Source organism: Mesocricetus auratus, unplaced genomic scaffold, assembly GCF_017639785.1.
Source record: "Mesocricetus auratus isolate SY011 unplaced genomic scaffold, BCM_Maur_2.0 Super-Scaffold_6730, whole genome shotgun sequence".
Taxonomy (NCBI): Eukaryota; Metazoa; Chordata; class Mammalia; order Rodentia; family Cricetidae; genus Mesocricetus; species Mesocricetus auratus.
The window spans coordinates 25,985,597-26,012,149 of record NW_024429184.1 but is presented as its reverse complement, the minus strand read 5'-3'; the positions used below and the strand labels follow the sequence as shown (position 1 = coordinate 26,012,149).

The following is a 26,553-nucleotide window of genomic DNA, read 5'->3' as shown; positions in this document are numbered from 1 at the left end:
TGCAGTTGTCAAGGTAAGAGGCGATGGCATATTTTATTTAACAGTCTGTTAGCTTGATCTATACCATCTAAATATTTCAACATAAGCTATGTGGGCCCCATTTGCACAGCACCCTGGGTATAGATGATAGTCAATGCTATAGGGAACACAATATATTTATTTACCAGAGAGAGAGTCACACAAGCTAGGAGTTAGAAGCGTGCTGGCTTCCAAGAGAAAGAGAGAGTCCTTTTCCTTTCACTTCCTTTTATATCTACCTGTGCTAATTTACTTGTCTCCGCCCTCATGGGTGGATAGCTTTGTGGGGTTCACTCCTACACCTGGGCCTCACTAAAGTTAGGCTATTCTTCAGAACCACTCCCCACTTCCAAGAGTCAGTAGAATGTTTCTTCTGAAAAATGCAAGTCCAAAGACCAGCAACTCTGCTTTTCAGTAAATCCACACTTGGAAAACAGAAAAATTCAGTGTGTGATTTTTTTTCCTGAACAGGGAAGCAGTGAAGACTTCTCCCTAGAAGTGCAGCCACAGACTGTTGCCATATAGAAATGACCTTTCTAGTGTGCTGTTTCCAGGAATGACAATTACTATGGGAAAAGCCTGTACAGCTCCAGACTTCAAAGCCATTTTCAGGTTTAAAGTAGTCACCCAGGCCCCTTCTTTAAGGTTGGATGCTTAAGGTGTTATCTACCTGCTCCTTCAAGCTGCCTCCTCCTGCGAGCCCACCTCCCACCCCAGAGGAGCATTTACCTTGAGTTGTTGGATCAGTGTGGGCTGGGAGATTGGTACTCCTGGTCCCAGGCCCCCTCCATTAGACAGACTGATTAGGAGATGAAATAGTGGCAGTCATGAGCTCCTGGGCCCAGGAAATGTACTGTGAAGGGCATAATGAATTACTTATGCTGCGCAGTGTATGTATAAATCATATTAAAGCATGCTGAACAGTACATTATCATGCTTCTATTTTGCATTACAAAAGTAACTAATGTAAGCTGCAAAGTGTACTTTTAATCCATTATTCATTTCTAAAAGTAGTCAGACCATGATTCAAGCACCGTAAAAAGCTACCAGTATAAGCAAATATGCTTTTCAATTCATGAGGTTGAAATAGCTTGGTTTTCAAATCGATCTTAAATTGTGAAGTATTTATCAAAACTTACATTAAATCTTTGCATTCCTAGTTTAGGAGCAGGAATTATGACAAGCTGTACCTTTCCCCCTCGAATAGATTATTGTTTTCAAACTCTGAGATGCATCTGATTCCTCTCATTCTGTGGGAGTCTCTGTTAGTTTTATCTCACTCTTGGTGTTTACATTTACACAGATCAAATATCTATTTTTAGTGACCTTCCTCATTCGGACTTGGCTTTGCATACTCTGATTTTCCTCCGTGTCTGCTTCAGTGTGCTCAGTGTCTCTCCCAGCAATGTTTGCCCAGAGCACGAGCAAGAACTTGGAGCAAGTTCCTGGGAGAGGCCCTAGGAATCATAGCTCAAAAACTGAGAGCCAAAGTGGAAAGGCTGACCTAAACTAATACAAAAGCAACACACACTAAAAACAACAAACCAAATAAATGTTGAAGCCTCTACTGCAAACAGCTGAACTCCTTATTGTTTGTCAGAAAGATTGAGAATAGTCCGACAACCTAATAGAAGCTGAGCCGGGGCTGTGCGCAGACCATTTGTGAGGAAGTAAGAACATATCTAAAACAGGAAAAGGCATGTCACCTCATTCAGATGAGAGAGACTCAAATTAAGGCCATGTGACACTGCCCACATATCAAACTGGCAACAACAACAACAAAAAACAATGATAGTATGGTTGCTGGCAAGTCTGCGGAAAATATCCCTTACTAATCTAGCAGGGCTGCTGATGAGAACTTAGCCCATGATGGCCATAGGACACTGCTTACCCATGTCAGTGCTCGGACCCCTAAGACCATTTCTGGGAACTCACCCCACAGATGGCTGTGCACACGCACTTATGCAATGATATGTACACACACTGGCTGTTATGTGATTGTGAAGTGTCCCCACAAGTCATGCTGGTGGCTTGCCTCTAGTTAGTGGTCATCTCAGGAGGTAGTGTAAGACAAACCCTACCACCGACCTCTTTTTTCTTCCCCACAAGCAGAACATCTTTAGTCCAGGACCACCTCTGTCAAGCTGCTGTGCCTTTCCACAGGCCATGGAGACAGAGACAGCTGAGATCTCTGAAACCTGAGTCAGAAGGAACCCTTTGTTCCTGTGGGTTGTTCTTGCAGGCATTTGATGAAAACTGACACAGAGGCTACCCACAGCAGAACCACGGGTAACAGCAAAAAGTCTGAATACCACTCAGGTACCTATCAGTCGGTATAAAGTTTAACATCATGCCATGTGCCTGCGTGACTGAGTCATGAATATTTGGCAGAACATTGTCCTGGGTGTTTGCAGATGAGGCAAACTTTTAAATAGGTCAATGTTTGAATAAATCAAGCTGGCCTGTAGTGGCACTCTGAGGTGGGGGCTTCATCCAATCTGTTGAAGGCCTGGCAATCTTTCCCAAAAAGGAAAGAGCTTCTCCTGCCTGTGCTCTGCAAATTGGGGTGCTGAGGTTTTCCCCTTGCCTTCTGATCCAGCCTTAATCACTGGTTTTTCCCGGGTTCCAAGCAATCTGGCCTTCAGAACACAGCTGCACCTTTCCCTGTCCTTCATCTCCAACGCAGGGACGTGCTCAGATGCTCAACACATCTCAGAAGCAGCAAGCCCCCACAACTAAGTGTTCCTTACCATAAAGCTCTTCTTCAGCGTGTTTGTCCCATGGGCTTTGTCTCTTGAGAACTCGGACTAACGCAACAGGGACTGACAGAATATACACAGTACACATACAACGAGTAGTGCTTAGCCATGAAAAACCAGGTGGAGAAGAATTTCGTTCACTGAGATGGAAAGCCTTCAGGATATAGTAGCTGTAAGGTAGAGAGTAGAACATATTGTTTGCATAAAAGGGAAAAGAGAATAATGTTATACATTTGCCACAATATATCTGCACTAAGAAACACTTCATTTATTTACATTTTTTGAAATTCAAATATAATTGTGTTTTTTTTCCTTTTCCTGTTCCTCCTTCAAACATTTCCCATGCATCCTCTATTTTTAAATTGTTGTTATATATTTTGTGGTAGTTTGAATGTAAATGGCCCCCATAAGCTCATAGGGAGTGACACTATTAGGAGGTGTGGCTTTGTTGGAGTAGGTATTTCTTGTTGGAGTAAGGGTGTCGCTGCAGGGGCAGACTTTGAGTTTTCCTGTGCTCAGGATACTGCCCAGTGTTTCAGTCAACTTCCTGTTGCCTGCAAGATGTAGGACTCCCAGGACCATGTCTGACTGTATATATATATGGAGAGAGAGAGAGAGAGAGAGAGAGAGAGAGTCCTAAATATATAAATATAGCCTGCTCAGTCTGTATAATGCTACTTGTGTGTATGTTATTATAGGTCTGGACACTTAGTATTGGATAACCAACTGGGGACTCTTCCCTGGGGATGACGATTTGTCCAACTCATGACTTCCTTAGTTGTCTGTGCTTCTTCATTTAGGGTTGAGCTTCCATGAGATTTCTTCCTTCCATGTTAGCATGTCTATCCATGTTGTCCTTGTTCAGGTCTTGTGTATGCAGTCATGCTGATGAGACTTCATGGGTGTAACTTCTCTGACATTTCTAGGAGACTCAATCTCACAGCCAAGTTCTTGTTTCTCTGGCTCTTACGGTCTTCCTACCTCCTCTTCCACAATGCTCCCTGAGTCTTAGGTACAGTAGTTGTACTGTGGATTTATCAGTTGGGACTGGACACCACGTGGTCACTTGCTCTTTGCATTTTGATCAGGTGTGATTTTCTGTAGAGATCTCTGTCTGTGGCAAAGAGACATTTCTTTGCAGAGGAATGAGACCTATTCTTGTCGGTGCATTCAAAGATACATATTTAATGCAGTTAGGGATTGTGCTGGTTTAGTACATTGGTAGTTTTTGTTTCTTCTCCAAGATCCATGATTTCTCCGGGAAGCTGTCTAGATGTCCAGTACAAGGCATGATTACCCTCCTCTTGAGCAAGTCTTAAGCCCAATTAAAGAGCCACTGGTTACCACCAAGGTGCAAGCCAATATTGCACCCTAGGGACACTGCACTGTAAGACAATTAAGAATATGAGCAATGTCCATGACATACCTGTATGAAAATGTCATAACAAAATGCACCATTTTGTGCAATGAATAGATGTTATTTACAATTTAAGAGCAAATAAGGCCATTGAAAATAAATATAAAAGTAAAAATACCTACTAAAGATCAATGTAAACCAGGCATAACTTTCTAAGTATTTTCCAGTTTGCTTATTTTGAATCATATAAATATATTAGTTACAAATTTAAAATTTAAAAAGAAGGGTAGACACGGTAGAACACACTTATAATCATAGCAATCAGGAGACTGAGGCAGGAGAATCATTAGTTCAAAGCCAGCCTGAGTAACATAGCAAGATCCTGTCTCAAACAATCAACAAAAATAAATTAATTTAAAATTTTAAGTAACAGTATTAACATATCACCTTATAATTTTTATGGTACTTGCAACTATCTGGCTTTTCTCCTTTAGAACATTCTTTACATTTTTGAGAACTTATTATACAAGCACTACATCTTCATCACTCCTACCCATCTCCTCCCATCCCTCCAAACTCACCATCTCTTCTTTAGTTACTATTATTGCATATATGCACATAACATTGGGGTGTGTGCACACGTGTATGTATAATCCAGTGAGTCCACTTATCTTTGCTCGTATGTACATGTCCATGGCTGACTACTTGGTATTGCACAATCTATGGAGTAGGTTATTCATGGAGGAGACAGATTCACCCTTTCAGCAGCCATTGACTTCCGTGGCTCTTCTCTAGGGGTGGAGCCTTATGGAATTTCCCCTGTCCACATTGGCATGTCAACTGGTGTTGTCATTGTACTGATCGTGTTCAGGCAACCATATTGATCTCACGGGTGCAGCTTCCTGATCATATAGCTAGAAGACGCTACCTCACAGCAGATGCCCTGAGCTTCTGGCTTTCACAATCTTTCCAGTCGTTTGTCTGCAATTTTCCCTGAGCCTTAGGTGTAGGGTTGCCTCATAGATGCATCAGTTGAGACTGGACACCCCTCGGTCACCTGTTCTCTAATCGTAACCAGTTGTTGGTCCCTGTCACAGTCAGCATCTGTTGTGAAGGGAAGCTTCTCTGGTGATGGGTCAGAGCTGCACTTGTAAGGACATAAGGGTAAGTATTTAGAATAGTCAGAAACTGTATTGGTTTAGGAGAATGGCAATAGTGGGCTTTCCTCCCAGGTCTGAGACCTCTCCAGCAGTGGGTAGCTGTCTAGATGCACAGTACCAGGCCTGAATTCACTTCTGTTGAGTGAGCCTTAAGTCTAATTAGATAGCTGTTGGTTACCTCCAAGGTAAAAGTGCCACTATTATTTAAAAATACACATATAATATATGTGTGTATTTATGTATGTGTATACATACATAAATAATTTAAATTAAGCAATGCCACATAGGATGATAATAATTCTCTTCCCCATATTCACATACCCCAAGAGTCCTAGACTAACACAAATCAGGCATGGGAAGCTTCCCTTTGAGCTGCTGGTCAAGGGAGTCTAGGAGAATCCCCAAACAGTACATACTGTTGCCACTGCCCATGGCTGCCTCCTAGGACTTGAAGGTAAGACCCTATCTTTGAAGCTACCATACACTCCAGACACTGGCTTTCAAGGAATGGACCTGGAACCGACCTGGGCTGCCTCCTTTCTGAGGATTAGCTCTCATGGCTTTGGAGGCTGCCATTTATGCTGCAAGGGGAGACTAGAAATCAATAGGCTTACCCAGCTGTCAAGTCTGTGAGCGACAGTAGTGTCTGCATGGCTAAGAATCCACAATGATCCATGGCACATTTCCTCTCATCCACTCCAGATCATGGCTACCTCAGCTTAGTGTTAAGGCACACACTCAGGAGGCAAAGTTGTACTTCAGGCACTCCACATAGCCTGGCTAAACATCCCTTCCCTCTAGTTATGCCTCAAACAAGAAAACCAAATTACCTGCTTAGCTGTTTACCACATAGAAGGCAAAGCTTTGAGTGTCCTAATATCTCTGCTCTACTACCAGGCATCACCATGCGGTGCCACAAACACAAGGAAAACTGAGAGAACAACAGTGTTGTCACCTTGAGAGCTAAGGGCATAGAGGGCTCTGCGGTAGAGTGTCAGCTTAGCAAGCCAGACCCTGGATTCCATCCCTGGGACCACCAAACAGAAAAGGCACCTGGAATGGTTTTTACTCCTTTAGATGACTAACCAAGTAATCTTTCTAATCTGAAAGTAACAATTTTAGATGACTGTAACCATGTAACCTTTCTAAACTGAAGGTAACAATTTTAGATGACTGTAACCTTGTATCCTTTCTAATCTGAAGGTATTTTACATTTCCTTCCAGAAAGAGCAAATACTTCCTACCTCAAACTAGTTTTTTATTCATTGAAACTAAAGAATCTATATTTCTCATTTTAAGACAACAGTTCCTATGGGAACAAATTATCAGTTTCTCTTAGCAACCGGTGCAGCTTTTACAACATTGATAAACTTGCAGTTTCAACACAAAACTACTTTCAGTAAGAGCTTATTGCTGCCATCATAGAAATAAAAACTGAAAGTCCTAAGCAGGACATAAAATTATATCACCCAAATTATGAAAACTATGTAATAATAACCTATGGACAAAACAAAAAGACTTCAAAGAAACAACTTAAAACAGTGATGCCTTTTTCGTGTCCATGTTTTCTAAATTTTTGTTTTGTGAGTAACTGACAGCGCAGAAAAAGAAAGCAGGAGACTGCAGTTGGGTGGAGGGGGATGGGAGCACTGTGCATTGCAGGAAAGACAGGTCTGTAGTTGTGAGAGGCTCGCACGGCTAGCATCAGCTTCACACGCGTCTCTGTATGAGCCAAATACCTACGCACTAGGTCCCTGCTCTTCCCGTGAAAAAATGAAGCCCAAATACATTTTAAACTATAACAATCCACATCTCATACTTTTAGTTCCCCATTATCATATCCGATGTGTTGACCCAAACACTGAAAAGCATGGGATAAAAGAATCACTACATGAATTTTTCATAAACAGGTGCCTGGAAGCCCCTACGCTTAAGGCTCAGGGAACATCACAGAAGAGCATAAAAGTCTGTAAGAGTCAGGGAGTCTTCGACATCATCTTTGAGACAGACTCTTCTAGAAAACCAAAAGAGAACATGAAGTAGGTAGAGGGGTGAGGAAGGGGTAGATCTGGGAGGAGTTGAAGGAAGGAGGAGGGAATAAATGTGATCAAAACACATTGTATGAACTCTCAAAGAATCAACGAATATACTATATTACTATAACAAAAGGTTTGGGTCACAGCCTCATTTGCCCAGCGGGGCTACCAATGTTTCTGTGTTGTTCTCCACAGCTGAGAGTTCAGGGAAATACCACATTCTATGTTCAAGGGTTAGAGTCTGAGGGAGCACGTAACAAAGAAACCACTTAGCACAGGATGAGGAGTCTTCACCAAGATCACCCAGGGCCGGGTGGTAACATTGGAACTGGGGCAGTTTTCACCCTACAGAGTTTGCCTCACCTCGCACTGCTCACCTTGCTAGGTTAATCCTCGGTGTGGGTTCCATCCACATTTTTACATCTTGAGACGTCACTTGCACCATCTGTGCCACCCTATGTGACTCATCTCTGAAGCATAACTGACTCCCCTCACGTGTGATTCTCAGATTGTGCATGTTTCCCGTCGTGCTGGAGGTTTGCCTCTCATTCCCTGACAGAAGCGACGGGGGCTTTGGTACATGCCACAGTGGCAGATCTTCCTCTGATGACAGGAAAGCGATCACTAAAATAGGAAGGCAGACAAAGAACAATTCCTGGATTATTATGTTTAACAGTCATATTCAAAAGTCAACATGCCTAGGAAGACATGCTTGTCTATGATCTTAGCACTCACAGGGATGGGGCTGAGGTAGAAGGATTGCAATATGGCAGTATAGACTCCCTCCCTCCTTCCCTCTCTCTCTCTCTCTCTCTCTCTCTCTCTCTCTCTCTCTCTCTCTCTCTCTCACACACACACACACACACACACAAAGTCCACATCCCATGTGTTGATAAATCAAAAAAGAAATCCAGCAGGTTTTGGCTGAGATCATTTTTCTTTGGTGAATATGAACTCAGGCCCACTGGTAAGTAAATATGAAAAGTCATAATTGAACGTTGCTTCTTAATGACAAACAGCATTTCACAATTCAGAGCAGAAATGTCTTTTAAAGATGGTTGTTATGAAAACTAGATCTTAGTATATTAGCAGGAGAAGGTAGCCCAATGATTGTAGAATGCAGTTTTGATGTGAACTTCAAGTAGGAGAGGCATTCATATTCAACTATGTGTCTCTTTAAACACACTGTGGGTTAAGAGAACAGGTGTAAACAAACCAGGATGCATAGAGCATGAAGTAGAGCATAATGGAGTGTGTTTCAAAGGTATTCTCACCTTTCAAAAGATCACTCACATAAATAGACTCTGAAACAATATCGCAGCCACATTGTGGATGTCATTGGCTCTGCCATCGGGCTTCTCAATCTTGGTGTGGCTGCTGGTGAGTTCATTTTGAGAAAGTACACTAAGCTGTGAACTTCTGACCTCTACCCTTTCTAAGTACATTATATTTTAGAGTGGAGGAAAAAAATCCTGCCTAAATGCTCACTAGGTTTATATGTGTATACAACTAATGATGATTTACATGTGTAAACAGCTTTTTGTAATGTTAAGCTGCTGTGTCTTTTGATGATATGTTAGAAAACAGGTGAAGGACAGAAAAGATGGAAAAATCTGAAGAATGGAACCAAGCCATGAAGCAGGAATGAAGAACTAGCTAGCCCAGGCTACATTGTAGCACTTGGTCAATAGAAAGTTGTGACCACCTGGTGCCGTCATTTTAAGGTAGTGTCAGAACGGTTATGATTAGTCTCCTTCTAAAAGAGGACAGATCAGATTCATGACATAAAGCAATTAGTTTTTCCTACAAGACTGGCTTTTCACTGCTAAGGGAGACAGTGTAAAGTCATAAATGCCAGAATTTAAATGCTGAGTGGGCAATTTTAGCTACATAGCACTGGGCATATTAACCTATCTGACCCTTAATTTGTTCATCTGTACAAGAGAGATAATAAGACCTATCCTGTGGAGTCGTTATGAAAATTAAGCAAACAACACACTTGATGTTTCAGGCTACCGCCAAGATCAATGGAAACAACAGCATTTATTATTATTCCAAACAGCGAATTTTTTTGTGGGAGGGGTAAGCATTTTCATTTGGAATCACTTAAGTCCATTTAACAGAAAACTTGAATGTTTTGGTCAAACTGTTGTTGTTTTTTTCTGCAGGTTGCATGAAAAACACATTCGGGAGCAGTGAACAGTATCCGCGTGCTGGGAGACTATGACCACTGGGTCTTGTAGTCTAGTAGAGTGTGAAGACCGAGACTGAAGCTCCTACAGGGTGCTGTGTGTTGGTGTGTAAGCACTAAGCAGTTAATACAACCCCCAGATGTACTTACCCTCCACTGTCCTTCACCGCAGTTGTCTAAATAGGACTTACCACCCTTGACCTGGGGAATAGAGACACCAACACAGCAGCCCATTGGGAGATCGTTTTAACTTGCGTGTGTTTCTGAGTAAGCACAACTTTGCTTTCCCATCCAAATCAAAATGCAAAGATCAAGTTGTATTTAGACAGGGTTCAGGTCTAGATTTTGATTTCCTGATGTCTAAGCATTGAGATTTATCCCACTATACATCTTGGTTAGCATCAAATAGATGTGTACTCACCGAAAGCTTTGTTAATATGAACAGAAACATATTCATATAACCCCTTTTAAAATAACCCGGAACCCAGCTGAAGCCCCCACGCCCAAAGAAGCCCAGAGTAGAGCAGGCATCTCCATGTGCCTAGCTGCCTTGCTAGCTGAGACTTTTTGAGCTGGAAGCAAATTCACTATAGCAAAGCTTGTCATTCAAGTCTAGTAAATGAAACTGGTCTTGTTTTTAATTTCATTTCCCTTTTTATTGAAGAAATCTGTTATTTGCTTTTCTAAATTACTCTAACGTTTAAGTTCACTGTCTCAGTGTTGACTCTGCCTGTTTACACAGGATAAAACACAATGTGTTATAAAAGTAGGGTGGTACGGGTGCCCACCCTGACCATTAGAGCTGCCTAAGGAGGCCTCTCAGAATGAACCATCCACAATTAGATTATCTGGTGCTGAAGGACACTTCTAGATGCTTCCACACTGTCTGCTACATAGCTGGGAGAGAATGGTAGGAGTTTTGTCTCCATTGTGAGGAGGAAATTGTTGGGAAGCTGAGTCTCTTTGATTCCAGCAAACACTCAATCTACCATTTTCTGGTTTCTAGCCTTGACTCTATTGTTGATGTTCATTTGTTTCCCCAGGAAGTCTTTGTGATTCAATTTCACCATCAGTCTTTGTTCCCCACAATTGATGTATCCTTGAACACTTGTGTGAACTGAATGTTGGAAAATAAAATCACAAACTTTGAATATATTAGAAAAGTATTTTCAGAAATTTCCAGATGACTCTTTTGTCAAAGGAAGAATTCTGTATATCTTATTTAAAAAAAAGTTCAGGGCTCAGCAGTTAAGAGTTCTCATTGCTTTTGTAGAGGACCAGAATTCAGTCCCCAGAACCCAGGTCAGGTGACTCACAACTATTTATAAACTACCTCTAGAGGATCATCTTCTGGCCTTCTCACATATACATAGCTACACACACACACACACTGCACAAAGCTACACACATACACACACATCCTTTCTCATAAGAGCATTAAAAATAAAAATAAATCTTCAAAAATAAATTCGGTTTTTAGTATTATTGTGACAAGATTTGAAACCATCTAGAGTCACACTGCCAGGTGTGGCTGTGAGAGTTTCCCGGGAGGTTTAACTGAGGGAAGAACTGCCCTGAATGTGGGTAGCACCGCCCTGCGGTGGTGAATAGGCAGAAGAAGGAAGATGGCTGAGCGCCAGCATCCGTCTCTCTCTGCTTCCTGACTTCAGACATGATGTGACCAGCCATGGCATGCCCTATCTGGATGCTGTGAGGCACTCTCTCCTCTCAGACCATGAATCAAACTCTCCCATCCTTAAGTGCCCTTTGTCTGGTAATTTGTCACAGCACTGAGAAAAGCAATTATTGTGAGTCTATCCTTTTAAACTGGGATACATTTTAAAAGGTGTATGGTGATTTTTGCTGTATGGCGATTTTGCAGGTGTAGGCTGGGCCCACGGAAGCTTCGTGAGTCTTGCTCCTTGGTACCTCATGCAACATCTGCTGCAGTGTTAAGGTAGGAGCACCAGGGTGGGCAAAGAAGGCTGAACAGGACGAGTCTTCACCCTATATGTCTTTGGGGGTGGTGGTGGGGAAATAAGAGCGGAAGTCTAAGCTGGAGAGATGGGAGCCCAGGGAGAAAGGAGAGCAGGAATGAAGGAAGGAAGTTCAGCAAAAATGACATGGAACTTGGCATGGCCTCGAGGCCAGGCACGAGTCTGTGAGGCCTTAGGATGGGAAGGCAGTCCTGAGGTTTTACTTAATCTGAGTGGAAGCCATTAAGAGGGTTTTAGGTAGAAGGGTGAGTGATGCTATTCGACCCCCAGAGAAAACCTTCCTTCTGCGTGTGAGAAGAGATCTGGGCGGCAAGAATGTATTCAGGAAGAGTGCACAGTTGGCACTGAGGCGAGGACTGGGGAAGTGGTGGCAGTGGCCAGGTTTCAACTACAGTTTAAAGGTCAGATCAGCAAGCATGGCTGAAAGATGGAAGCAGGAGAGGGAGGGGAGTGAAGAACCAGGGTCATCCTGAGTGTCAGCGTGGGGACAGAGGGACTCCTGAGTGTCAGTGTGGGGATAGAGTCACTCCTGAGTGTCAGCATGGGGGCAGAGGGACTCCTGAGTGTCAGCATGGGAACAGAGTCACTCCTAAGTGTCAGCGTGGGGACAGAGTCACTCCTGAGTGTCAGCATGGGGACAGAGTCACTCCTGAGTGTCAGTGTGTGGGGACAGAGGGACTCCTGAGTGTCAGCATGGGGACAGAGTCACTCCTGAGTGTCAGCGTGGGAACAGAGTCACTCCTGAGTGTCAGTGTGGGGACAGAGGGACTCCTAAGTGTCAGTGTGGGGACAGAGGGACTCCTGAGTTTCAGCGTGGGGACAGAGGGACTCCTGAGTGTCAGCGTGGGGACAGAGGGACTCCTGAGTGTCCGCGTGGGGACAGAGGGACTCCTGAGTGTCTGCGTGGGGATAGAGTCACTCCTGAGTGTCAGCGTGGGGACAGAGTCACTCCTGAGTGTCAGCATGGGGACAGAGGGACTCCTGAGTGTCAGCATGGGGACAGTGTCACTCCTGAGTGTCAGCATGGGGACAGAGTCACTCCTGAGTGTCAGCGTGGGAACAGAGTCACTCCTGAGTGTCAGTGTGGGGACAGAGGGACTCCTAAGTGTCAGTGTGGGGACAGAGGGACTCCTGAGTTTCAGCGTGGGGACAGAGGGACTCCTGAGTGTCAGCGTGGGGACAGAGGGACTCCTGAGTGTCCGCGTGGGGACAGAGGGACTCCTGAGTGTCTGCGTGGGGATAGAGTCACTCCTGAGTGTCAGCGTGGGGACAGAGTCACTCCTGAGTGTCAGCATGGGGACAGAGGGACTCCTGAGTGTCAGCATGGGGACAGTGTCACTCCTGAGTCTCAGCATGGGGACAGAGTCACTCCTGAGTGTCAGTGTGGGGACAGAGGGACTCCTGAGTGTCAGCATGGGGACAGAGGGACTCCTGAGTGTCAGCGTGGTGACAGAGTCACTCCTGAGTGTCAGCATGGGGACAGAGTCACTCCTGAGTGTCAGCGTGGGAACAGAGTCACTCCTGAGTGTCAGTGTGGGGACAGAGGGACTCCTAAGTGTCAGTGTGGGGACAGAGGGACTCCTGAGTTTCAGCGTGGGGACAGAGTCACTCCTGAGTGTCAGCCTGGGGGCAGAGTCACTCCTGAGTGTCAGCGTGGGGACAGAGGGACTCTGTTTTGGTGTGTTTCCCGGCAGGATAGAATCTTGGTGATGCAGTTTTTCACAGTTCTCTCTCTCTCCAGCTCTGCCTTACCTCCTGAGTTCTAGAGCCCTCATTTTAAAGTTCTGGAACACACTGAACCCAGTCCTTCTCCTTCTTACTCAGTTCTGAAGTGTGGGAAGAAGGGAATGGATACCGGTTGGATATGAGCACACCGAGTGAGGGACTGTCTGTGGCCTACATGAAGATCTTCTGCAGAATGCCTTTGACAGAAATGCCGTGCAGTCAGAATTAGATGCAAGGTAAGGCTTGAAGGTGAACACAGGATGTTTTGCCTGCTTAAAGCGCCCCTTTCCTTTAAGATGGGAATGTGCCAAACCTGGGTTCCCTTCCCTTTACCCATGATGAGTCCATGGCTTGACACATAACCCAGTGGTACTAGGCAGAGACTTCCCCAGGGGTTGGGCTGTGAGCCCTGGGGAAGAAAGTGGCATCTCCTCAGAAGATATGACGAGCCTGTGAGCCCACAGCTACCTGTACTCACCTTCTTCGGGCATACCAAGCACAGAGGAAAATGGAGCAACACCAGCAAAGAGCTACAGACACGGCCGTTCCTAACCCATGGGAAGGAACTAGAATGCTACACCCACTGCCCTTATCACTGTGGGCCAATGCTTCAAGTCACCCAAACCTGCCATCTGTCCAAGAAGCCGTCTGTGTCCAGTGTCATCCAGCCTAGCCCCGTGCACCTACTCAAGCCAAAGAGGGCCTCTGTGGTTTGCTTACACCTCCCACCCCAGAGAGGGTCATCGAGTCTTGGCTCCTTTCTGTGCCTTGAACTCTGGGAAGCACCATGACAATGTCACTGCCTCTGTCATTTTAGTCTTCACATTGCCACATAGTTTTCCAGTGGGCTATTTCAGCCCCGTGTAGAACTATCTGTAGAAAGTGTGTGTGTGTGTGTGTGTGTGTGTGTGTGTGTGTAAGAGAGAGAGAGAGAGAGCATCCACCTTCTTTTCCACATACGGAGTCTCTCACTGGGACTGGGGGTTCTGTATTACACTAGGATGCTGACCAGGAAGTCCCAGGTATCCCCCTGCCTCCAGTTCCCCAGTGCTGAGATTATAAGTATGTGCCATCATACCAACACACAGGTACTGAGGATCAAACTCAGAGCCCCAAGCTTGTGTGCCAAGTACTTTTGTGACTAAACTATCTCCCTGTCTCCCCAGCCTCCATATATCATGTGAAACTTCTTCAAACCAAAACGTGACACCATTGTACCACAGAGGTGGACACAAAGGATATAAAGTGTCACCTCATTTATTCAGATCCAAAGCAGGCACCACTCCACAAAGTTTGGACTGTCTGCTATTTCTACAATGGAATAATAAAGAGTATCTATTCATCGTGAGAGCCATGAACCGCTTTGAGATGCTCATGGTTTTGAACAAACTAATAATAGAGACAACAATTTTGTTGCATTCCATTCTACATCCGTCCAGCTTTTCTCTGTGCCTTCCTTGAGTGAACACAGAATGCTTTTGGCTATACTGGCTCTCTCGTGCCATTATTGTTAACTGTTTTAGAATACTAAATGTGACATTCATGGCCTAGTGGCATTAATGCACCTTTCAAAAGTGCCCAGTTTTTTTTTCCTTGAAAGTAATTTCAGCAGTGATAGGCTACAACTGGGTAATTTCTGATAAGCAATTAGCACATATCAAATCAAGACATATTATCCAAGGCTTTGTGCTGTCAGGGCAGATATAGCAGGGGTTAGCCATTAAAAACATCATCGAGAACTTCTGCTATTATTATGGAAGCAGTGGGCAATATTCAAATGGAGACAACTGAACCATTTAAACAAATGTATTTTTAATCATAAAATGTCACTCCTCCTCAGACCCGTGTTTCCTACTAATGTGCTGGAGACAATGTTAATAAGATTGGGGCGGCATTCTAGGAGCCGCTGAAGTCTTGCTGTGAAGGGCAGCGATGGGGAACCCAGCAGCACTGGAGCTGTGACTTGTCACGGATGAGATGAGAGCTGACAGGACCCAAGTCCACCAGCAAACCGCCCAAGCAACAGAGACACACACAGATGACAATGCAAATCGGCCCCTACCCTCCCACCCGATTTACCTTTCACACTCTGAAGTGGTGGGTGTGTTGTCGTTGGGGGAGGGGTTCCAAGACTAGCTCATCTGTGAAGTATGGATGGATTTAAATAGCATCGTGTCTACCCATCATGGCACCCTAACGAGAAAACACCTCACGCAGTATGTGCTAAAGGGGAAGGTTTGCATGGGCCCGATGTGTTCCCACCGCCACTAACTTGGTGACACCGATTGGACTTCTAACCCAACCAAGGCAGCCCGTCCCTACCTGACTGGTCAGCAACAAGCTGGCCATCAGAATTACTCTTCTGTGACTTGAGATAGTGAATTAGACGTAGCAAACAAACATAGAAACTGAAGCTCAAAGGGGTGTGGAGGCAACATGACAAGTCAGCCTTACAAAGAGCCCGGGTCACGGCTGGATTTCTTAGGAAGCAGAGACGGCAGGAGTCTCTTGGTTGGTCTCGAGAGTGCTTCAGATGAGATCACGCTCCCAGAACACACCCGGGTTTGCCCAGGGGGGGGGGGAGGGGGTATATTCCTGAAGGGAAACAGCCATAGCCAAGAAGATATCCAAGAGAGAGGCTCAGAAGAAACGGCACCGGCTCAGGGCTTGGGAGAGAAAAAGGGGATAGGTACAGTTTGAACTGCACCTGGAAGCCGTGGGCTTTCTTTGCTAGTCACCCTTCCCGGGAAGGAGGGGAGCACAAACAAAGAGTCCTTCTCTTGGAAATGGCTGTCCCCCTCGGGACACATTACTGGGGGTGAGCGCATGACATGGGGTGCATCAGAGGTTGGTGCTGCTAAGAACCACAAAGGGGCAGCTTTTGCAAATGTCACCAAGGGCTGGGGTGGCAGCCAGAGCCACAGAAGATAGGAGGCCCACTCCCTCCATACGCCCTGAAGTGGGGTGGACGGGAGATTAGCTAGTCACCCATCTGGAGACAAACCACACAAGGAGACTTACCCAGGAGTGCCAGCTAGTGGGGCTGTAGACATCAAGACTTCCTGCGTGGCAGACAAGCTTGCCTCTGTGAGAAGAGTGGAGCAGACACTCAGAGCAAAGGCCACACAGTCCCCCAGGAGACAGACCAGGATTATTGATGGCTTGCAAATCTCTGTTTTCAGTTGAGCCCGGTGGTTTCTTTGCAGCAATTTCAACACCCGTTTCTTGCACTGTCTTGAGTAAGTTTCTTCCTCTTGCAGCAGAAACATGATCTAATTAAACACCAAAGACCCAAGGCAGAAATAACCCATCATTCCTTAACCTCCAGCAAGCTAACAAGTTGACAGAGTTTCCTGTTTTCTTTCCCCACCTCCAATCCTGCCCGTGGGCAAGTCCTGGTAACAGACGAGCGTACACCACTCTAGGAATGGTGTGTGTTAGGCTGCTCACCTCTGGTCTGCATCAAATTTATGAATGGGTCGTGAACTAAGAAAAGTCGATTTAATTAAACAGCTACAATGCTCCGGAGGCTTGGCTGGTTGCTGTTACACTTGTCATCTCATTGGCTTACTTATGAATGACTTCCCGTTATGAAGTTTTAATGGCAATTTTATCAATGAAGAGACCGAAGCTCACTGAAGTGAAATGACATTCATTGGAGCCTGTAGACAGAGATTGGAACATGCATTTTTATGAAGCCAGGGCTGCTGTAAGCTATACCAGGCCACCCCCAAGTCAAGAGAGAAAGAACCTGAGTTAATCGCCTTGTATTTAGGCATGACGAGGTAACACCACCAAAGGCATGCTCTGGAGATCGGAAGAGAAGGGGTAGGAGGCTTAAAAGAAGGTTTGCCTATGTGAGCAGTGTACCAGCCCAGCACTCGCGAGGCCCCGGGTCTGAGTTTGACCCCCATCATTCCCCCACTCCCCCACTCCCACACATGCAAAGGAAAAGAGAGCAGACCTGCACACAAGGCAGAAGGATCCAGAGGAGAGTCACTAAGCTGGGGAAGAAACAGTGTTCCTCTAGGACAGCCAAGGAAGGGCTCCAAGCCTGCAGAGAACAGCAGTTGCCTCCTGTACCCTCCCTGGGCTGCTCTCTCCTAAGGAAGCCAATCTGGTCCTTATTTACCAACACACCGTATGCCATTATAAAAAGGGAGGGAGGGGGCGCAGGCCACCTGAGAATGAAACGAGGTACCAAACCCGGCAGTCAACTCTAGAAAGCGATTTGGCATTATGTCAGCATATGATCAAAGTTTCTGTTTTAAATTTTAGGAATTTCACAATGCAGCATTTACTATTTCCCCCACAGCCGTCAGTGCCATTTGCATGCATATGGACCAGGCCCAGGCATCTGCGGGCAGAGGCCTTTACAGCATTGTATATTGATTACAAGCATGGAATCTGCAATGAGACTGTGTAAGTTCAAATCCTGCTCCTGATACTTGATGGGGTAACTAGGAAATGCATTCTCTCCAGGACACCGGCTTCCCTATTTCTCGGGCTGATTAGACTGACTCTGTCTCCTGGTTTACCTCGGCCAGGGTTGAAAGGGGCTCTCCTTATGCTATGCAGTCTAGGGTTGCAGAGACTATGAGAAGGGAATGATTTGTGAGGAAGCACATTGAGACGGAAGCGGTCTTAATGTCGTGGAAATGGCGTTATGCAGAATGAATAATAAAAACTCAGAGGCAGACATTGGGGTTCAAGCTGAAGACCAGAAAAGCAAAGCAGCCAGCCACTGTCCAAAATGGGGCAATCCTGTCCTCCGTGTGGCTGGAGACTGAATGCCACATGAAACCCTGCTCCTGTCTTATATTCCTCTCCAGTTCTGGGATTAAAGGCGTGCACCACCACCACCCAGCCTCTATGGCTAGCAAGCATGGCTTCTGGGATTAAAGATGTGTGCCACCACTGCCTGCTATGGCCAGCTTTGCTTTCTGATCTTCAGGTGAGCTTTATTAGATTATAAGCAATATATCACCACGGAGTTGGCCCACTCTGTCTCCCTCCTACTTTTTCTTAAAGCCTTCCCATGCTCTGCCAAGGGGTGACGTAGCCTGAAGGCTGTATCCAGGCCCGACCCCTGGCCTTCGACTGTTCAGCCGCCAGAACAGTGAGAGATAAATGTCTGCTCTTAACCAACTACCCAGATGCTCTGTACAAGCAGCACAGAATGGGGACAGCTTCCCCAGAGGCATCTTCTGTGACACAAGACTCAGTGCCCAGACCCTCGACAAACCATTAAACAGGCTTGCTGAAGCATAGTCACCCCCAACAAAGGAAGTTGCTGCCGATGACACACCTAGGAGAATGAGTTCAATCTGTTAGCTCACCAACTTCCTCCTAATGGCACTGCAAATGCCTTTGACCTGCAGGACCTGGATGCTGAACTAACTCAGAGTGCCAGGTTTTTACCCACTAAGCCACCTCATCGGCCCCAGGAGTCACAGATTTTTGAAAACCCAATCATGGTGGAAACTAGGCTGATTTAAAGACTTTATATAATCTGTATTAAAATCCCAAAGACATTTTTGTGAGATATGAAAAAATTCACTCTAAAATCATATGGTGTTTCAAGGTACACCATGTAGCCAATAAAATCTTGATAAAAGAAGTAGATAAATGAGACTACATCTAAATTTTAAACTTCCACTTAAGGATGCAGACAGCATAGTGAAAAGGAATGCTATAGGGCAGCAGAATTATTTGCAAGTTGTGCTTGATAAGAGATTGACTCTAGAACATAGGGAACGTCTGCAGTTCAGAAACATGAAGCCATCAATAAATGGGAAATAGGCTTGAGTAGATAGATAGTCCTCCAAAGAAAACACAGAAGCAGCCGGCAAGCTCATAAAGGATGCTTACTATCACTAAATATCAGAGAAATGCAAATCAAAGCCGCAATGAAATACAACCTGTTCTAGTTTCATTTCTGTTGCTGTAATAAAATATCCGGACAAGAAGCAAATCGGGAGAGCAAGGGTTGGCTTTAGCTTACCAGCCTAGCTTATGGTCCACCATTCGAGGGGAGCCGCAGTAGCAGAGCGTGAGGATGTTGACTGCACGACATCCACAATCAAGAGCAGGAGAAATGAATGCATGTCTGCTCACTCGCTTGCTTGCTTATGCTCAAGCCAGCGGCTCTAGCCTTATACAGTTTAGGATGCCCTGCCCTGGGAATGGCACCACCCACAGTGGGCCGGGTCTTCCCATATCGGTTAAGTAAGACAATGACCCCCCCCCCACGGCATGTCTGCGGGCCAGCTTGAATTAAACTATCCCTCATTGAGACTTTTTCACAGGTGATTCAAGGTTGTGTCAAATTGACAAAGATAGGTATAACCATAGGATAAATACCATAGAATGGCTACTATGCCACACATACACACACACACACATGCACACACACACACACACACACACACACACACAGCATTCCTCTGGAGAGGCACAGTAGGACGGTGGGCTATAGACTAAAGGATTTGACGACTAATTGCAATCTATGATCTGATTTGTCTCCTTTTTACTTCATTGAACCCAAGGCTTGCTTCATGCATGCTGGGTAAGCACTCTACCAACTAAGCTACACCCCAGCCCCTGATTTTGACCTTATCCCAGTAAGGGACAGTTGGGGCAGTTGGTGAAAATTATAGGGTGTCTGAGTTGGATGGTAACGGCGTAGCAATGACAACTTCTTGATTTATCAGGCGGTCGTGTAGTGTTGGTGATTGAGAAAATGCGCACTGGTACATTTAGGGCTCAGCGGAGCATCATGTTATCATGTTGATAACCTTCAGAAAAGGACAGAAACATGTGAGAAGAGCACATGACACGTGGGAAATTCCACCGTGAAGCCCATTACTTTATATGTTAACCTAAAAATTAATTAGAAAATAAAATTTCGGAAAAACAATACTGACAATGGCTACATGTACGAAAAAGAGACAAGGCCCAGAGCACATGCTGCTGTCACAGAGGGCCTCTCTTGGTTCCCAGCACCCACATTTGGTGATTTACAATCACTGTTACTCTGGCTCTAGGGGATCCAACTCCCTTTCTGGCTTTCAGAGGCACTGCACTGATGTGCGTATCACACCCCAATACATAATTAGAAATAGCAAAAATAAATATCAAAAGAGATAGAAAATGTGTTAATATGTTAGCAATGTGAATATCTGGCTTAAGGACATATAGTAGCTATATGCATCACTCTTACAGTTTCCTGTACATCTTTTCACGTTATTTCAAGCTTTGTATGTGTGTATGTGTATGTGTATGCATGTGTATGAACATATGTGTATGTATATGTGTAGGAATGTGTGTATGTGTGTATGCATGTTTATGAACGCACATGTGTGAACATGTGTATGTGTTCATGTTTACATGTTTTTGTATTTGAATGTATGTGTGCATGCACATGTATATAAATATATGTGTGTGAGCACATGTGTGCATGTGTTTGTATGATTCCCCATGTGCATGTGCATATGTATGAAGGTGTGTGTATGTGTGTATTTGTGTGTGTGTAAGACAAGGTCTATCTATGTAGTCCTGGCAATTCTCTGTTATAGAAATGAATTCACAGTCCAAGCAGCCGGTAAAATATTATATATGTATATATATATATATATAAATTGTTTGCTTTGATTCCAGAATGAAGTCAGCTTTTCTGCAAATAGCAACATGAGGTTGTAAAGAATTAATGTATAAGCATTCTTGAACATCATCTCCCTCTCTAAGGTTAGTAAGCTGACCATTAAACTTGAGTCTGGACCACACCTTGGAACTAGTCCTGAGAGTCAAGCAGATCAAGTCATGTTTCATAACATGACTCTCCAGATTCAGAAAATTAAGGATGGAGAAAATCTGCCAGCAGGAGCCTGCTGTTGACTAGACCTGGGGAAGCTACAGACCCTAGGGTGATAAAGTGGAGGAGGGGCACTGTGTACCCAACATGCTTCAACCAAGGCCACCAAAAGCCTGATTCCAGTCAAGCCACAAGGTCCTGCGTCTGTCCTGTATGTAAAACTTGGCACCAAAGATGGCACTCCTTTGAAGTGTGAGAGCAGGTGGACCTACCTTGAGGGGTGGGAAGGGCGGACCTGCCTTAATAAGAACATCTTAGGAAAATCCATAAACAAGTAAGGCCCAACACTCACCTACAATCCAGGCCTTGGAGAAGCAGAGGCAGGAGGATCACTGTCTTGATCTTGGGCTCCATAGTAACAGCCTGCCTCTCTCTTCTATCCACACTGGGCTGAAAGTTACAGGTGGCCACGAGCCAGCTGTGCTGCCCAGCACGTGGCTGTTAGCACCGTTAAGGTTGGATGCCCTTGTGTAATTATATCACATAAACAATTCTTAAAAATAGATTAGAAACTGTAAGTATGGTCTCACCAATTCTTTGGGGAAATTGCTATAGGGCTCGTGAACTTTCTGTATCCTGTAAGAAGTCCTAAGCAGGGTGAGGGAAACAGTTCGGTTTCAAGTATATTTTTGTAAGATAAAATCATTATGGCTTTCTCCTCATAGACTTGGAAATTGTCAGACACTGTGTCCACGGTCAAACCTTTACATGTTTCTTTAAAGCAATGATGTAATGGACTTCGAAACCAGTCAGTTGGTGGGAAACATCTTTTTTAGGAGGGCACCATGAAGGACACTTAGCTAACTTATTAATGAGAAGAATCCAGGTATCACAACAAGCAGAGGGGGACGGGATTGTCACAGCTCTCAAGGTGGAACAGAAGGAAAGTGGTTAGCTGCTGCTTCTGTTGTTATTTTCTCTGTCTTAGTTTGCACTCAGCACCTCCTTTCCTGTTTTGCAGGGAGAAAGCAAGCCCTCTCTCTCTCTCTCCCTCTCTCTCTCACACGTCCTCCATTGCTTGGCTTCCCCTGAAACCCCGGCAGCTGTCGAGTCCCACTTTGGACAGCGGTGAGGTGGAGGACCCTGCTGCACACCCCATGCTATGTTCAATATTCCCACTCTTCTGTCTGTCCTCCTACCCTGGACTGCTTCCTGATACAGGGTCCTCGGCTTCCTCCCTACATCCTCCTTACCCACAATGCTGCTGCTGTTTCCAGCTCTGTCCCTTCGCTGCTCCCCACCTTTCCCTGCTCGGGAGTGACCTTCGGTGCCCAGTCTTCAGCTCTCCTGGGCCCCTTCTCCCACCCGGTCGGTACCCCACCCCTGCAGTGGGTCTCACAGACATCTTTCTGAGCAGCTCCTCCCATTGGACCTTCTTTTGTCAAGGATGCTCTTCCCAGGTCCCACATCCTTCTGGCCTTCCGCAGCTCCCCAGTGCCACTTCCTGCTCGCCCTGTCCCCAGCAGTCTCATGAGCTTCTCGTCCTTTCTATCCATCCTCATGAGTTCAGCTGTTCCTTAAAGTTCCAGATTTGAATTCCTAGTATGTTTTCTTTATTGTTGTATGCATGTGTATGATATATTTGTGTGAGTTGACACATGCTGTAGTGTGTGTAGGTCAGAGGACAACTGTCGGGAGTTGGTTCTCTCCTACTTTGTTTAGTCAGGGTCTGTTTCACTGTTTCTGCCATGCTTTGTACTCCAGGCTAGCTGGTTCTGGACTTCTGATTGATTGATCATCCTGACTCCATCTCCCGTCTCATGTCAGGAGAGCTGGGATTATAGATGTGTGCACCACATCTACCTTTTGTGGGTTCTCTGCATTAAGTCCATGTTATCAGGCTGGCATAGCAATTGCTTTTACACACTGAGTCAACTCACCAGTCACTTGGATCCTCGTCCTGTCTACTGTACTCTCTGATGAACTGCTTTTACCCTCCTCCTACATCCTGATTGACAGCCTTCTAGTTAAGATAGACAAGAAGACTCCTAGCCTTCTGCTCCTCTGTTTTTCCTTCCTCTCGTTCACTTTCCATATGCAAGTGACCTCTAAGCCCTAAGCTTCTTCCATCCACCCGTCGTGGTCCCTTGCTCTGCTAACTACTTTGGTTTAGGCTCAGAGTTCCTGCTATCATCTCCAGCTGCTCCCAGCTTCTCGCCATTATGAACACTTCATTGGGAAAACATAAGGAGAACTTTCATACTATGTATAAAAGGTAAATCTTCCAACAGCTGGTCCATGTCTACTTTTCCAGTTCCATATTCTGATTCGGATATTACGTCTAATAATCTCAACTCCGTACTCCATTTCTAATGGGAACGCCTTCTGACATCTTCGACAAATCCACCTCCTCTTTTAAAATACAACTTTGTTATCGCCACCCCCAGCAAGCCATCCCAAACTCTCCGAAGCAGAATCAGTCAACAGATGTTCTTTTCCCATGCAGACCTTAGCGTGGAGTGCTGCTCATCCCTCTCTCTCCTGGTTCATGAGATGTGTACAGTTCAGAGACAGAAAAGGCTACCAGCTGAAGCTCAAAATAACTGGAGGTCAAATTTGTGTCTGACCATAATCACCCCAGAAACCACGGTGCTCTCTAATTTGGAGTGAATTTGTTACTGTTCACAATGCAGGAGAAACCAACCAGTGAGAGATCAGTCTCCTAGGCAGTAACGTGTCCATAAAGACCCAGGCAAAGACTTTCCCAGCCCAGAAATCCAGCTGCATCTCTTGGCACTACGTTTCTCTCCCACTGAACTCTTACACCTTGCCTTTCTCCTCTGTCTGCTGACAAAGCCCATTTCACATCCTCTGTGGAAGCAGATCCATGCAGACAAGGCTCACCAGACTTCCAAGGCTCCTTCCTAGCCAATCGCACTGCATTCCCGCCTTGCCAGGGATGCACCATCCTTACATTTATGCGAGATCCACTTTAGTACAAGAGTTTCACCCTAGAAGTTATCCCTTCTGCCTTGATGGCCACAGTTTTCCCCCTCAAGAATTTATTGGCCCACAGTAAGCTCTGGTTCCTCCCGTAGCCATTCCCGAATTTTCTATCTCCTTTCACAGCAGGGCTCCTTGTAAGGTCATCCTACACTCTACTACCCAAGCCAGGCTTCATCTCTATCACCTGTCCCTCTGTCAGAGAGACCAAAGTCTCCACATCAACGGGTATCCCCCATCAGCAGCATTGGCTCAGCTGATCGAGCCCTGCTCTTCAAAATTCGACCTCACTTGACTTTTAGCTTGCAGTCCTCCCTTCTACCTATGGCTGCTGCTCCCTAGTCTCGTTGGGTGGATCCTTCTCCTTGTCTTCCTTCCCAACCTCTGACCTCTAAATGTTGTATTACTCCAGATCCTAATCCACAAAGTCCCCTCCCCCTCCAGGACCTCTCTCCTCAGTTTTAATGCCTATATCTTATTTACTTGCCCAACTTTTCCACTCAGCTGTCTGGTATCCCCAAACCCACTACTTGAGTCTCCCTCCCATACCTACTCCTCCTGTGGTCTTACCTCACAACCCCCATCCATTCTACCTGCTCTCTCTGCCTCCATTCCTGACTTCCCTCTGCTGAGCAGACAGAATGACCCTTTGGAGCTGACCAGTTCATGCTTGGTCTCTACAGAAGCTCTTACACGTGTTTTTCCCTTTGCTCCAGGAGCCTTAGTCTGTCCTTGCCAGGAGGATGGGCCAGAACTTCTCCAAAGACTGTTTGCCCCAAGGAGAACAAGGTCAGAAAACAGACTGAAGGCTACTCCGAGTTCTGAGACTTTGCCTCCTGTGAAAGCCCGCTGGCATCCTAGCTAGCGTGCTGCTACTCTCCTTTCTGTTCTCAGGCCTTATGGCCTCTTGGATGCTTTATTCCATGGAAGAGTGCTAAGCCTACCTTACCCAAAGACCTTTGAGTCACCCAAAACAGCTGTGGGGGTCGTCCCCTTGCATTCACATCTCATCTTGAAAGTTCCTTCATTTAGGAGACTTTTCTGACCCAGTCACCTAACCTAAGAGTAGCACCAAGCCCACCACTGGTGTGTGTGCTCCACCCCCAGCCACTGTGACATAGAACCTGCCGACACAGCATGGAGTTTGGCTCCTCGTCTTCCTCTGTCCGCATCCCAGCCTCATCAGGAAGCTTGGTTCCACATGACAGGTGGTTCAGCAACTGCTGAACAAATCACATTCTCACCTCCTCAAATGCCACCATTCTCCCAAGTGTCCCCGGTGCATTGGTGCGGTTACATTTCACAGCTTAGATATACTTCCTGACATCTGGTCTTGAAAGGATAAGTGCTGGCCATAATGCCGAGGAGCTTGTTTCAGCCGCGTTCCCTGGGTAACTTGGCTGCTCCTGGGTTTGGATTTGGTGCTCTTACTCTGAGCCTCCCTCTTTCATCACTGGTGACACTGCCCTGCTGTGCCTTATTCAAGGTATCACATTTAAAACTCTGTCTCCTATTTTGCCTTTAGGAGAAGAACCACCAAATTTTCCCAACACCACCAAGCCCTACATGGTGCCTTTCCTCCCTCAATCCTCTGCTTGGAGCCTATCTTACTTTTTCCTTTTCAAAGTGTTTAGAAAAAGTTCGTGTTCAGGGTCAAACACACAGGTAATTGTGGAGGGAGAAGAAACATTGATCTAAAGTGGTCGAGTGTTCCAGGCATGGGAAATAAACTGAGCTCTGCTCAGGTTACTGGCAGAGATTCACAGGGAGAAACTCCTGCATCTGTTTCCCATTGTGTCTAAAGGGCTCACTCAGAGACTGGCCCACAAGCAGGATGAAGGTGCTGAGGCTGCCTGCAGCCCGACCTCGGCCGCAGTACTGGGGAAAGCCCATCCAGGACTTGACTTACCATTACTATCGCATGACTATTTTGGAGTATGACTTCTGGAGTTTGATTCAAAGAATTTCTAACTACTGGAAATAAAAAAACAGAACAGCTAAGTCCCTATTAGTCTTCTTCAAGCTCCCCAAACACAAAGATTTTTGACTTCTTTATGGACATAGAAGATAAGATTTTGGAGCTGGAGATAATCTTGAAGACAAGCCACCCTCTGCAAATGAGTTGCTACCAAAACCTCTTGTCGTTTTAAAATTGTATTTGCTGTCTTTAGGTGGGTAGACTAAAGAAAAACACCTATTAGCCTTTGCGGTAACACTCTGAAACTAGAAAGGAGGGAACATGGATCCATTTGTAGCAGCAACACCCTGCTCTCCTTTCTACACTGATGTCCCAGCAGACACAGCAGACACTGGGACCTTACTTGCACGGATGCCCAGCAGACATGGTCTGCTTGATACGAAATGCCTTTAAACATTGTCACGGGAAGGTTCTCCAGCCTGGCTCATGTAAGAAAACATCTATTGTTGCTATTAAAATGCGCACAGCTTTTCAATAATACACGTTTGAGAGAATGGAGATCAGTGGCAGCAGAAC

The 26,553-nt window shown here is 45.5% G+C and overlaps 2 long non-coding RNA genes across 3 annotated transcripts; one reads left to right on the top strand and one right to left on the bottom strand.

The window, feature by feature from the left end:
- Positions 1-3,438: 3,438 nt before the first annotated feature.
- Positions 3,439-21,494, bottom strand: LOC110342896. Its single transcript, XR_002385072.2, has 5 exons — positions 21,409-21,494; positions 16,694-16,905; positions 16,265-16,515; positions 7,708-7,954; positions 3,439-4,162 (listed from the first exon to the last, which is right to left on the bottom strand). It is a non-coding gene; the product is annotated as an uncharacterized LOC110342896 (long non-coding RNA).
- Positions 13,306-26,494, top strand: LOC121137820. 2 transcript variants are annotated; one of them, XR_005875096.1, is made up of 4 exons: positions 13,306-13,479; positions 17,559-17,665; positions 20,903-20,989; positions 25,864-26,494. It is a non-coding gene; the product is annotated as an uncharacterized LOC121137820 (long non-coding RNA). The 2 variants fall into 2 exon arrangements; XR_005875095.1 differs by having other exon boundaries at positions 25,585-26,494.
- The last annotated feature ends 59 nt before the right edge of the window (positions 26,495-26,553 follow it).